General features: G+C 35.5%; 1 protein-coding gene across 1 annotated transcript in view; it reads right to left on the bottom strand.

Annotated features, from left to right (window-relative positions):
* AKAP6 (A-kinase anchoring protein 6) overlaps positions 1-12,116 on the bottom strand; it is a 420,713-nt gene that overhangs the window by 148,910 nt on the left and 259,687 nt on the right. The window lies entirely within an intron of this gene.

Here is a 12,116-nt window from a genome sequence, read left to right as displayed (position 1 = left end):
GTTGAATATAAGATTGTTGATTAGGATAAAGCTAATCCTGATTAGGATAAACAAGATAGGCGCTAGAGATCTTATTTTTCCTCTTATTTATATACTTATTTTATGAGTGAAGAAGAGATGTGCTATCTTGCCGTTACTGGAAAGAAAGAATAAAGAATATTACCATTTGTATGTTTTATTAAAATATTCTATTATGACAATAATGTCTTTCCTATTTTATTCTTGGAAAAGACATTTACCTTGAGACCTATCTATATTAAGGTAAAACATATGAATAAAAATTGAATTTACTTGCTGTACATTTTGCCTTTGCAGCAAAGAAGACCTACAAGGCCCTGAGCAGTCCGGCTGCTCCTTCCATCCCAAATCTCGCCCCACACCCTGGCCCTCCTTGCACTCAACCACCACGGAGCATAATCGCCAACACTCTCAGCCAGAAAAGGCTTTTCAGTGCCTCCCCAAACCCCAAACACTGCCTCTTTAGTACCTAATCATTATTTAGATCTCCATTCCATTTTGCTTCCTTGGCGAACACCTGCCCAACCTCCCTGACTAGATCAAACTATCTACAAGTTCTCCTAACACTCTGGACCTCTCCCTGAGGTATCTTTCACAGGAGCAACTTTACTTTTATCTGTGCGAATATCTGACTACTTTGTCTTTTTCGAGCCTCATTAAGAGAAAAATCCTAATTGGTTTTGCTCACTAGGGTTTCTCCAAAAGCTTAGTGTGATTCCTAGCACACAGAAAGCACTCGGTAAACATTTGACAACTGAATGATTTTCACTTTTTATTGAAATGATTGGTGTGTTGTATAGATACAGTTAATTATTAGCTCTAGTCTTGAGATAGATGAAGATAGCTGCAGTATCCTCTCTTTAAAAAGTTTACATATAGGATTTATTTTGAAACCTTTTCTCCAAGGGTAAATACCTCTATTCTCTGATGATTAGCCACAAACCATAAGTCCACATACACTTATGCAAAAACAACTTAGATATTTCTAGACCACCTATAGTTCCTTCAAGCATCTTCAGGGGTTATTCATTAATATCAACAGCTTGTAATGTAAATATGTATTGAACCATTCAATAGCAATAGCATTTAAATATTTTATATTGCATGTATGTCAGTTATCCATGCTGATGGCAGAATAAATTCTACATAAATGAAGTCAGCTAGACTTTGAAATTTAGGGAGTGTTATTGCCATATCAGGACCAAAATTCCCACTGAAACACATAAATTCATAAAGCATTTCATATTCTTTAGTTGCTCCTTCCTCTATACTTCCATAAGATATCATTTATTCTCTGATTTTAGTCCATGCTTTTTGCTGGTTTTGTAGTTATAATTCTGTATTCTGTCAGTCTCTTTCCTTATCTGTAATGACCTCAGGAGTAGAAACCCTCTTCTGTTCACTGTTTACCACCTCTGGCATGTTACCCCACCAACAACCAAGTGCAGTGCTTTGGTAGTTAAAACACTAGAAGTTTATGTGTTTTAAATGCAAAGGAGGAGAAAAAATAAAGTAAGAATGAGAAGGAAGGAGGAAGAAAGAAAAAAAAGAAAATATAGATACAAAAAGTAGTCTTTCCACTGATGATACCATTTTGTTTGGATCAGGCCATTAGATAATATTAACTATCTGCAGTAGTTATTTCACAAAAGCTCAACAGTTTTTAAGGTTTCTTCACAATATGCAATCACCTACTAATTAGATTTTCATTCTTTCTCTCTCTCTCCCTCAATAATCTGTCAAAACTGTTAACATACAATGAAAGAGTCAAAGTGTTGGATGCAGAAGAAAAAAAGAAACAAAGCAGAGGGAAATAAAATACAGAGTTGAATGTATTGTCTCTTAGGCCACTGGCTGATGCCATCCTCCAATGCCTCTGTCTGTGTCAGACAGAAGTTGGGGACCAGTAGATTCAACCAGGCTTCTCATCTTTGCCATTCTTTACCACTACTCAAAATAGAGGCCTCCTTTTCTGTCTTTTCACTTACTCTCAACCCAATTCTGTATTTAACCCATCTTCCTCTTGACATCCCCACAAACCCTTTTCTCAGAAGTAGGGGCTGCTCATTTCCCTCCTCTCCACTAACCATACGTGCACAGGAGAGACAGTCTTCATGTTTTTCATAGCTATTCCAGACCATTGCTTTTACTCTAATTTAAAAACATGTCCCTTGAGACTCATTCTGAATCTCTCTTTGTAGCTCATTAATCTTGGATTTTTCCCATTCATCGGTTGAAGATTATGGTACTTGCCTCAGGATCTTTGTTTCCACCCCGATTCCTAGCCGCTTTAGACAGTTCCAGTGAATGTAAGGGTGACTCCTCCCATATTTCAGTTCCTTGACTTCTTCTATCCTGATAACCTAACCATTCTGCAATCCACACCCATAACCATATTCTTGCCACATCTAAGATGTGAATATGAACTCACAGCCTCTCTGATTCTCCCAGTGCTTTCTCCCTTTCCTCTCCCTCTCCCTCTCCCTCTCTCTGTCTCATTGTTAATACATTTACTCTTCCCAGACATGATTTAAATAATTCTAATCCCTGCTCATGTATCAGCTCTCTTTTGTCTTTCTGTTTTTTCCAACCTGAAATCAGGGTTTATTATACCAATCATTCCCTTGCCACTCTTTTCTGACTCTTGACTCAACCAAACATAGTCTAATATATTTTACAAATACCACCCCCTAAAAATTACGACCTTTATATAACATCTCTCTTTTGCTATACTCTTGTTTTTCTCCTTCCTTTCACAGTCAAATATCTTGTTAGCCTGTGGTTTCTGTAATTCTTCACTCTGAATTTGTTCTTGAACCCACTACAACCTGCCTTCTGTCCTTCAGAATTGTTCCCTCCTCCATAATCACCTATCTCAGAAGACACTGCTTTTCACCAACTGCATTGTCAAAGCCAGTTGCCTATGTTCTCCCTTCCTTCCCATCAGTTACCAAATTATGCTGATGTATTATGATGAATCATAAGCTAACTCTTATTTAAACTTATGCTGTGCCAAGCTCTGTGTTAAGTGCTTTACATTTCATCCACACAACAATCCTGTGGAATAGGGCTATCATTCCCATTTTATAGACTTGGAAAGTATAACTAGAGATGATAGGCTAGGCCAAGATTCTCTGCCTCCATAACATCTCTTAGATCTGTCCTCTCTTCTCTTTTCCTACTGTCACTGCCTTCTACCAGCTTATCAAGAGGTTCCCCTCCTCACATCTTTTACTGGCTCTATTTTGTGTCTCCCATCCTTGGTCTCCACTGCTGTCAGAGACACTCTAAATTTCACAGCTCATGTCACCTCTTTGCTTAAATGCCTGCACAGGAGCCTCTTAACTATCACACTAAAGCCCAGTGGTCACACTTATAGTACATGTCTGTTCAGTCTGCGCCTTGCCTGCCTCCCTGGCCTCGACTCATGCCACTTCTTCCTCCCCCAACACCCAAATGGAATTATTATTCCCTGATAGTGTCACACTGTGGCCACTGCCTGAAGTCCACTCTAATTCAATTAAATTTTATTCATTCTTTAAAACTCAATTCCGGCACAGTTCATCCAAAAAGGCTTCATGATGCCTGGTGTACATGCCTTTCTCCACCATTGTGACTTATTGCAATGCACTCACAGCACAGAGTATGTGTCACTCTCTCACACTCAACTATGATTTCTTATAGGGCTAGCAGGACTGTGGTTTTCTCAACTTTGAACCACCAGTTCCACTCATAGTGCCTGTCAATCAATATAGAGGAACTCAAATGTTTACTTCTCAATCTGTTCTTTCTAATTTGGCTTTACTAATTTGAACTCACACAGCAAAAGTTTGTTTTTCAAAAATCTATCATACACCTTGGGAAATGTTTTTTATCATTTTCCAAGTACAACAAATGATGTTTTGATAAGTTAACACTCCTAATAAAGACAGTATCCATAAATTTACAGTACAAAAGACATCATGCACTTGTTTTGATGGGCAAGTCATTGAATGCCAGCAATTACATGTGTGTTGATATTTCTACACATGTATCATTTACTGCCTTTCAAAGTCTGTTATTTTTAAAAGTTTATAGATTTTTGGTTTTAAAATGTCTAACTGATCCTGGGACACATTTATTTTAAGCAATTTTTAAAGTAAAGGTAAAACATTTCTGGGCAAAATACAAAGTCTTTACAAATAGTACTCTATATACAACTGAGCAAGAAGAACACTATTTGCATGTAAATCAGTAAGCTTAATGGTAGATTTCGGGTCTCTCGAGATCTAACATAAAGCAAGAATAAATTGAATGGTGCCACATTGTTATCACAAAGCTAATAAACACGGCTTTATAACACCTTGTTCTTTAAAGTAACCTCCTCTTCTACCATTATGTGGCTTAATACACATAGTCCTATAATTTTCACATATATATTGATACTTTTAAAAAGTTAGGCACTGTAATTAGGTACTGTAACCCATTTTCAACATTCTTTATATGCTTAGTAAAATATGCCCAGTGAAATACAATCATTTTCCCATAAAAGTACTTGATATTCTTTTCCCTCCACTATAATTATCAATCTTTTTAATGTAACCGTTGTCTATTTCTACTTGTGTTCTTCAATCAGATTTTGTTCTAATTCATTTATCTAACTTAAGCTACAACACTAGCTCCCAGCTCTAAGACAGCTTCCTCACCACAGCTAAATTAATAGAGTTCTTTACTGAGGGTAGTACTTTCTAAAATTACTTTCAATTTAATAATTACAGATGAATTTGTAATATGCTTGCTTCATGTGATTCTTTTTTCAGTGAATGATACAAATTAAAATGGACAGTAAACATTCAAATTCAGAGCCCCAGTTTCTTATTTTGTATATAACCTATCCACACGTTAAGCCCTGAAGCAAAGATTTTTACTCTGACCATGACTCATACATCTAGCTTTCCATAATTCCTTATTCTTCACAATTGTATAGAATTGGCAAGCTGCTTTTCCAACTTCCATTCCCTCACTAAAATAAACAGACTCCCAGAATTTCCTGGAAAGGCTGTAACTTTATTTTCCAATTTGAAAACAATTAATAAAGTACTCAGCAGAGAGTCTGAAATAATACAAGACAACTTGACCTTGGCAGAAGATACTTCATTGAACTATGAATGATCTTCTTATTCAAAATTCCGCTGATTAAACTCAGTAATAGTGAGTTCATTCTTGAGCACTACACTGAAAACTAACTCTAGTGTCTGGGTCTCAATTCCTTTAGCTTTGAATTCTTGACATGTTTTTATCTTAACACAAACCTACTGTTATGTCTACATAATTCTTTCAAGTTTGGAGTACATTTAGGAAAAGAATTGGATGACATGCTTTGATGTCAATCATTTTCAGAGTGATTTGAAAGTAGTATTCTGCTAAAACTACAGCCATTTCTACAGCGACTCTACCCCCACCCCTTGCCCCCAAATAACTAGTTCTCAAAATGAGTAACTTTAACAAGAGAATTGCAATCAATTAGTTGGGTAGACATGATATCCTCAGCCTATAGAAGGACGCAAAGTAGGTTTAACTCATAACTGTTTTCAAAAAGCTTAAAACCAAGAGGAAACAATAATGAGCAAGTAAAGACAATACCAAAAAATTGTAGGAGAAGACTTCACAGAGAAAGTGGGCTTTGAATTCAAACTTGAAGTTTGTTTGGGATTGAGATAAATCAGTAGGAAGGAAAGCATCCCAGGTGAAGGCAACAACATAATGTCAGTTAACACGCATTGAGCATTTACTGTGTGTCAGGTAGGACATTGAGAACTTTACACGCTTAACATTAGCTAATATTAGAGTCCCGTGAGTTGGGTACTTTTGTTATTCCTATTTTGTAGATAAGGAAATTGAAGCTTAGATGGCTTGAGTAACTAGTCCAAGGCCACCCAGCTAGTCAATGGTGGGAGAAGAGTTCATCCTAGGCTGTCTGAATCCAGAATTCATGCTTAACTTCTATACTCTAATGCCCTAAATATATGTGTAGAGCTTGGAGGACAAGGAGGAAACTGATGCAACTAGTGATGGAGGGTTGTATAGAGTAAAAATGGAAAAAAAGTTTGACATATGAATTAGGCCTAATAAATATAAAAGGTTTGAATTTGAAATAAGAAACCATGGAAGGTTTATGAGCGAGAGAGTAGTACTGGAGGGAAACAGAGTTAGGGAGATATGCAGAAGTGCAGACTGGTTTGACGAGGATGGAAAAATACTTCGTCAGGCCTTTGATCATTGTATTTGGTAAGCGTTGCTGCAGTAACAACCCCCAAATGGCAGGGGCTTACAAAAACAAATATTTACTTGCTATTTATATTACATGTCTGATAAGGATGGCTGTGATTGAGTTGAGAGTTTTCTTTTTCTGTATTCTTCGTTCCTGGATTCAGGCTGAAGGAACAGCTCCTATTTGGGCATGCTATTCTTGTGGCAGAGGAAAAGAGCCAGAGAGCTGGCAGAAGCATGCAATGGCTCTTAAAACATCTGCTCATTTACCATTGTCAAATGCAAGTCACACAGTCAAGATCGAGCTCAACTCTGACGGGGCAGGGAGTGCATCCTCCTTCACAGGAGGCCTGCAAGTCACATGGTAGTAGGCAGGGATGTATAATCCTCTTACAGGAAAGAAGAGTGAATCGTGGGAACAATAATGCAATCTACCAGAGGAAGCCTGTGCTCTTTACAGATGCTGTCACTATAAATTAAAGCAACAGACTGAAATGAGTAAACTTCATAGAAGGGGTAAAATCTCTTGTTCTCTCCAGATAGAGAGCTCTGTCCTAAAGAGAACAACTGCTGTTCTATTTCCATATTTTCTGATGTCAAAGCCTTATGCTGTATGATTTTATATTCTTGTGCCTAAAATCTGTCAAAAAATGAAGTGATTCAAAGACAGTTTTATGAATTGACGGGGTGAATATGAATTCTTTATACTCTGTTTCATTACGATTAAAATGAAATTAAATTAGAAAAGTAAACAGAAAGGACCTAGTTAATATGTGTCCATACCTTCTTGATTTTCTGTCTAGATGGCATTACAATTAAGATGATTTTACCTGTTGACTCTTTGTGGCCGCTGACCTAATAAAATAGTCCAGTCACATACAAGATGTGTGTGATTCAAATGAGTGATAGTTAAGAATGAACTAATCTAAATACATTTTGGTGCTAAACAAGTCACCCCCAAATATGCAAATCATTACATCAAATAAAAATGATGTAATGGTATTCTCAGAATGAGTCATTTCCAAGCCTGTCTTTAGAATTTTTTATACCTATCAAGCTAAAGTCTGACTCTTAGCTTGACACTGTCTGGTTTTCTTGCTCAAGTCTCTTATCCCTACCGGTCATTTATAGCTTCCAAGGTCTTTCCAAAAGGTCCTTGTTTCTCTGGTCCAAAACCTGGTTCTTTGATTCCTTTCCAGCTCTCCATCAAGCTCTCCTATTTGGGTTCTTAGACATAGCTGCATATAGCTGCAAATTTACCATTTAATCTAAGCACAAAGTTTGCTGATACCAGAATATTCCTGTTAAAGAACAATTTTGCCTGACATTCTATTAAAAAATGGTCTATCTCTCTCCATTCTTGCAATCCTACCAAATCTTTTAGGGGAAGCCCAAGTTTTCCCTGAACACAAAACTTGAAAGTCTGATGAAGGCAACATGTTGGAATGTGTGGTAGATATTAAGTACTTAATAAATATTTGTAGAATAAATGGATAAATGGATAAACGAATTGACAGATTATCCATCCTAGCAATTAAGCTCCCAAAGCTCCTAAACTTTTATTTCAAGGTATTTAAAGAGAATTCAACATATTTTTCATATGAGATGCTCAAGAAATATTTGTTTTTGTTTACCTGAGTAAGGAGTAAAAATATGATTAATGGTTTATAGCAAAACAGACATCCAGTCATATCACTTCTCACACTCTCTTTAAAAAAAAAATGTTTTTAAGCCCTGGGGGAAAGGAATGGATATAATACTGAAAATTCTAACATTAAGAAGAGAAAGTTGTCTCACTCCCCATCATCTAAATGCCATTTCCTAAGCATTACAGAACGCTATTAGAATGTCATCAATGTCTAAGAAGGCTTCTTTTGTATTATAATGATCTACTCCACGTAAGCATGTTTATAAAATAACACTGACAACTCACAGTATAACCACATCTAGACTATATTGTATTTGCTTTCTAAAGACCTTTACCTAAATTGACAATCAAAATGCCGCTGTAAATTTTTAAATCATTTTAAAGATCTCATTTATGTGGCAACTTCAACAGCTTATTCTAAGGCTACTTTTGACAGAGTAACTCAGATAGTCTTAGGAGCTGAATCGTAGTGGTGAAATGCTGGAGTGCTAGCTTCAGTCATAGCAACGAACCTAGAAGCCCTGGAAGAATGTGAACAGGATCCCATCTCTTCGTGCTGCAATTACTGCTCTCAGGAGATCAATAAATGTATTTCTCCTAGTTTTGTACAACTGCACAACAGTAATATATAGTGTTTACTAACTCTGTTTTGCTACATTTGTAAAACCTATTTAAAATCTAACCAATCTCAATCTTAAAAAATCATAAACTATTCAATCATAAAATCCAATCATGAAATCATAAACTATCTAAGGCGGCATTTCAAAAAGTAGAAAATTGGTAAATATAAAACCTGTCATTATAACATCATGAGTTTATTTGCATAAGTACAGAAGTGGTGCTAATCTTAATCTTATACACAAACACAGGGTGCCCAAAGAATGATTTTCTAAAAATAACATGGTAAACAATAAATGGGATATTTCAAGCACAATGCGAGATTTTAGTAAAATAAATATAAGAACAAACCTCCCAAACAAAATGAAATGCTATTTGTGGGAAATGAGACATGGAAAGCATATCTCTTAATAGAAAATATGAAGTATAAAATATCTTGATCTAATTTAAATCTCTCTATATCATCTGTGAATTTTTTAAAATTCACAAAAATTACTGGCAGTAGAAAAAAGACTAGAAGAGAATATTATACATAAGAATGTTAGCTGCCCCTACCATTCGGTGGTAAGATAGTTGTCATTTTATTTCTTTTTTATTGTTTTCTGTAGTTTTTAGGTTTTCTTCAATGAATATCTATTACTATTAATATCAGAAAAAAAACAATGAATCATTTAAACCATTAAAAGAACTAATCCCTTTATGTCAGGAAAGGGTTACACTGTTAAGCAGACTTTATGCATTCTATATGAAAGGGCTTACCTTTTACCTTAAATTTCAAAGAACATTGGAGGTTCACATTATCAGGTTATAATTTCTCTTCTGTCGGGGTTATTGCTTGTACCTAAGTCTTAGCAGGTGACATTAGCTTTGAGAAGAATATTTTCTCTCTGATTCAAAAGCATCTTGCATTTTTCCCTTAACTATTGTAAAAAATTATTGCAAAAATGCCTTGGGAAATAAAATCAATGCTGATACCCCACTCCATTGCATTAATAGGTTTTTCATCAAATTCTACAAGTAATGCATTACATTGCTTTTCTTTTCCATAACAGCAACATGAGGCATTTTCAATTATACTCTTTTTATAGTTGAAAAAAATCCTTCATTTTCTAAATGTTGAACTGGCTGCTTCCTTATATTCTCATCTTGGACGTTATTCCTAATTTCAATTTAAAGATGGTTTAAAGTAAATTAAATCAGCCTATGAAACAAGATCTTCTCAAAACCCAAGTTTAAAATAAAATGAGATCTTCAATTAAAAAATTTTACATGTTAAATTGTGACAACTTTATTTTATAGGGACAAGAAGAGGCAGTTGAGAACTGCAGCTTTGGTTTGCACACAGAAGAGAAATCCACACATAAGAATAATAAATTTCCAGGTATTCACCTAGCTATTGGGAAGCAGTTTTCTTTTTGTCTCATATAGAGATTATTCCAAACTAATACTTCGGTTACTCAATGTAATATGGCAAGAGTATTATCATTCTTACAAAAGACATAATTTCAAGTCACTGGAGAAGTTTAGTTGTATTTAAAAATCTTCCAGCTTCCTGACAAATGAATGGTCACATGTAACTAGCTGTACTAGAATATGTCATAACCATACATATATCTTCTCTGACTAGAAAAAAAGTTGAGCGTTGTCTTTTTACATTTACTGAAGAAGCCTATCAACACCTGAGAATCCAGAGATGAAGGGCTAGTTTAAGAACTTAATTCTACTAGCTCTTAGGGAAAAAATATGCTGAATGGCTTTCACATTGAAAAAAAAAAAATATGCCTGCCTTTTTTTATTTCTTTCTCTCCTTTTTCTTTCTTTTTTTTTTCCCAAGGAACTAGCACTTCAGCAAATCACATAGTTATGCTGTGCTATGATGCATAATGTTTTCATAGTAATGTGACATGTAAATGACAAAAAGCTGGCTATCTACCAAAAATGTAAACTAGTTTAAATCCTTTCCCCAAGGGAAAAAAGGTCATTATCAATTCTTTTAGCAAATTTCTTAGCTGTAAAATGGCAGCCAACCAACTTAACACCAAATCTTCTCAAAGTTTCTGATTATGACGAAACAAAGGGTTTTAGGTGTGGAACGATTTTGTTTATGAAATTGTTCACTACCCATAGCTCTTTCTTTCTTGGCTGCAAGAGGTAAAATTATGAACCTTGAAATTGCCTTATCTCTCTTTTGTTCCTAGAGAAATATGATAGAAGATCCCCTCCCCAACTGTACATCCCTCCTGCTTCTCCATGAAATCAGAACTGCAGGTGGTTAGATGTTTTTATGTAGAAAACAGCTTATTTATAAATCATGGATGGCAAAGTTCTGGCATTAATTCTCACTTTTTTTCGGCTCAACTTAAATATTTTAATAAAGTGTTTATTTTACTCTTCTTTTCACATGTACTGCTACCCTGATAGAACCAGTGATACACAGATATGTGAAATCTCAAGAGATGAGTCTCCTTAAAATTGGGGAGTGGGGTGGGGTGGGAAACCCTCCTTTTGTGGGATTTTTTTCTATTCTCATTTAGTTAGAGATAAAGTGGGAAAAGGGAGGAGGGAAGAAAGGGAGGAAAGTAAGTATAGGTTGAAGTGGGTAAAGGGGATCAAATATATGGTAGCTGAAGAAAACTGGACTTTGGGTAGTAAACACACAATAGAATATACAGATGTCAAATTATAATGTACACCTGAAAATTATATAATTGGATTAACCAATGTTACCCCAATAAACTTAATATATATATATAATACGTAAAGAATAAAAAAAAAAAGAAAAAGAAAAAAGAAGGGAGACGTATATTGTGTTTTAAGGGCTTGGCAAATACATCCAAACCTAGGCATGTAAATGGACTCTATTACTTAAAGAAAAAAAAGGCAACAAACAAACAAAAATTTCCTTTTTTTTATCATGGCCTCTTTTTTTTCTTTTTTGTTTTCAGTGGTCCGTGTTGAAATTATTTCCTGGAATTATTCACCCATCTCTAATTCAAATAGAAGACTTCAAAGCAGTTTCTGTCTAATAACAGCTCTGTGGAGGCCTCTGAAATTCAAATAAAGACCCATCAACCTATCTGAAAAACATGTAATTTTATGTGCATTATTTCTTGGTGTCCAGCTGTAGAATTTGGATGGTTGCACCTCAATTAAAAGTTGAATTGAAGTTAATAGCATTTAAATAAAAACTTCAATAAAAAGTTAAAGTTCTATTCTTAATAGCACAAACAGCCTCTAATGACTGCTGTGGACGCTTCCACCAGATAAATGACCTCCTTGACCCTTTTCCTCATTGAGAGACCTTCTTGTAACACAGTTAATTATTTAGCAGTAATGAGTGCTCTATGGGAGATTATTGTGTAACCAAGCACCTTGACTTACCATTCTTTATTACCTCTATCCTTCAACAAATGTACTTTTCCATTACAAGTTTTTCTGTTTCTAAAAGAGAAAGCTTCTCAGGCTCCCCACTAACCACCCCCATCACACACACACACACACACACACACACACACACACACACACACACACACACACTTCACGATTGTTCCCATTTAGGGATATGGGAGATGAGAGACAGAGC

Source organism: Pteropus alecto, unplaced genomic scaffold (genome assembly GCF_000325575.1).
Source record: "Pteropus alecto unplaced genomic scaffold, ASM32557v1 scaffold171, whole genome shotgun sequence".
Lineage (NCBI taxonomy): Eukaryota > Metazoa > Chordata > Mammalia > Chiroptera > Pteropodidae > Pteropus > Pteropus alecto.
Note: the sequence above shows the minus strand (reverse complement) of the source record. Positions and strands in the feature narration are given on the sequence as shown.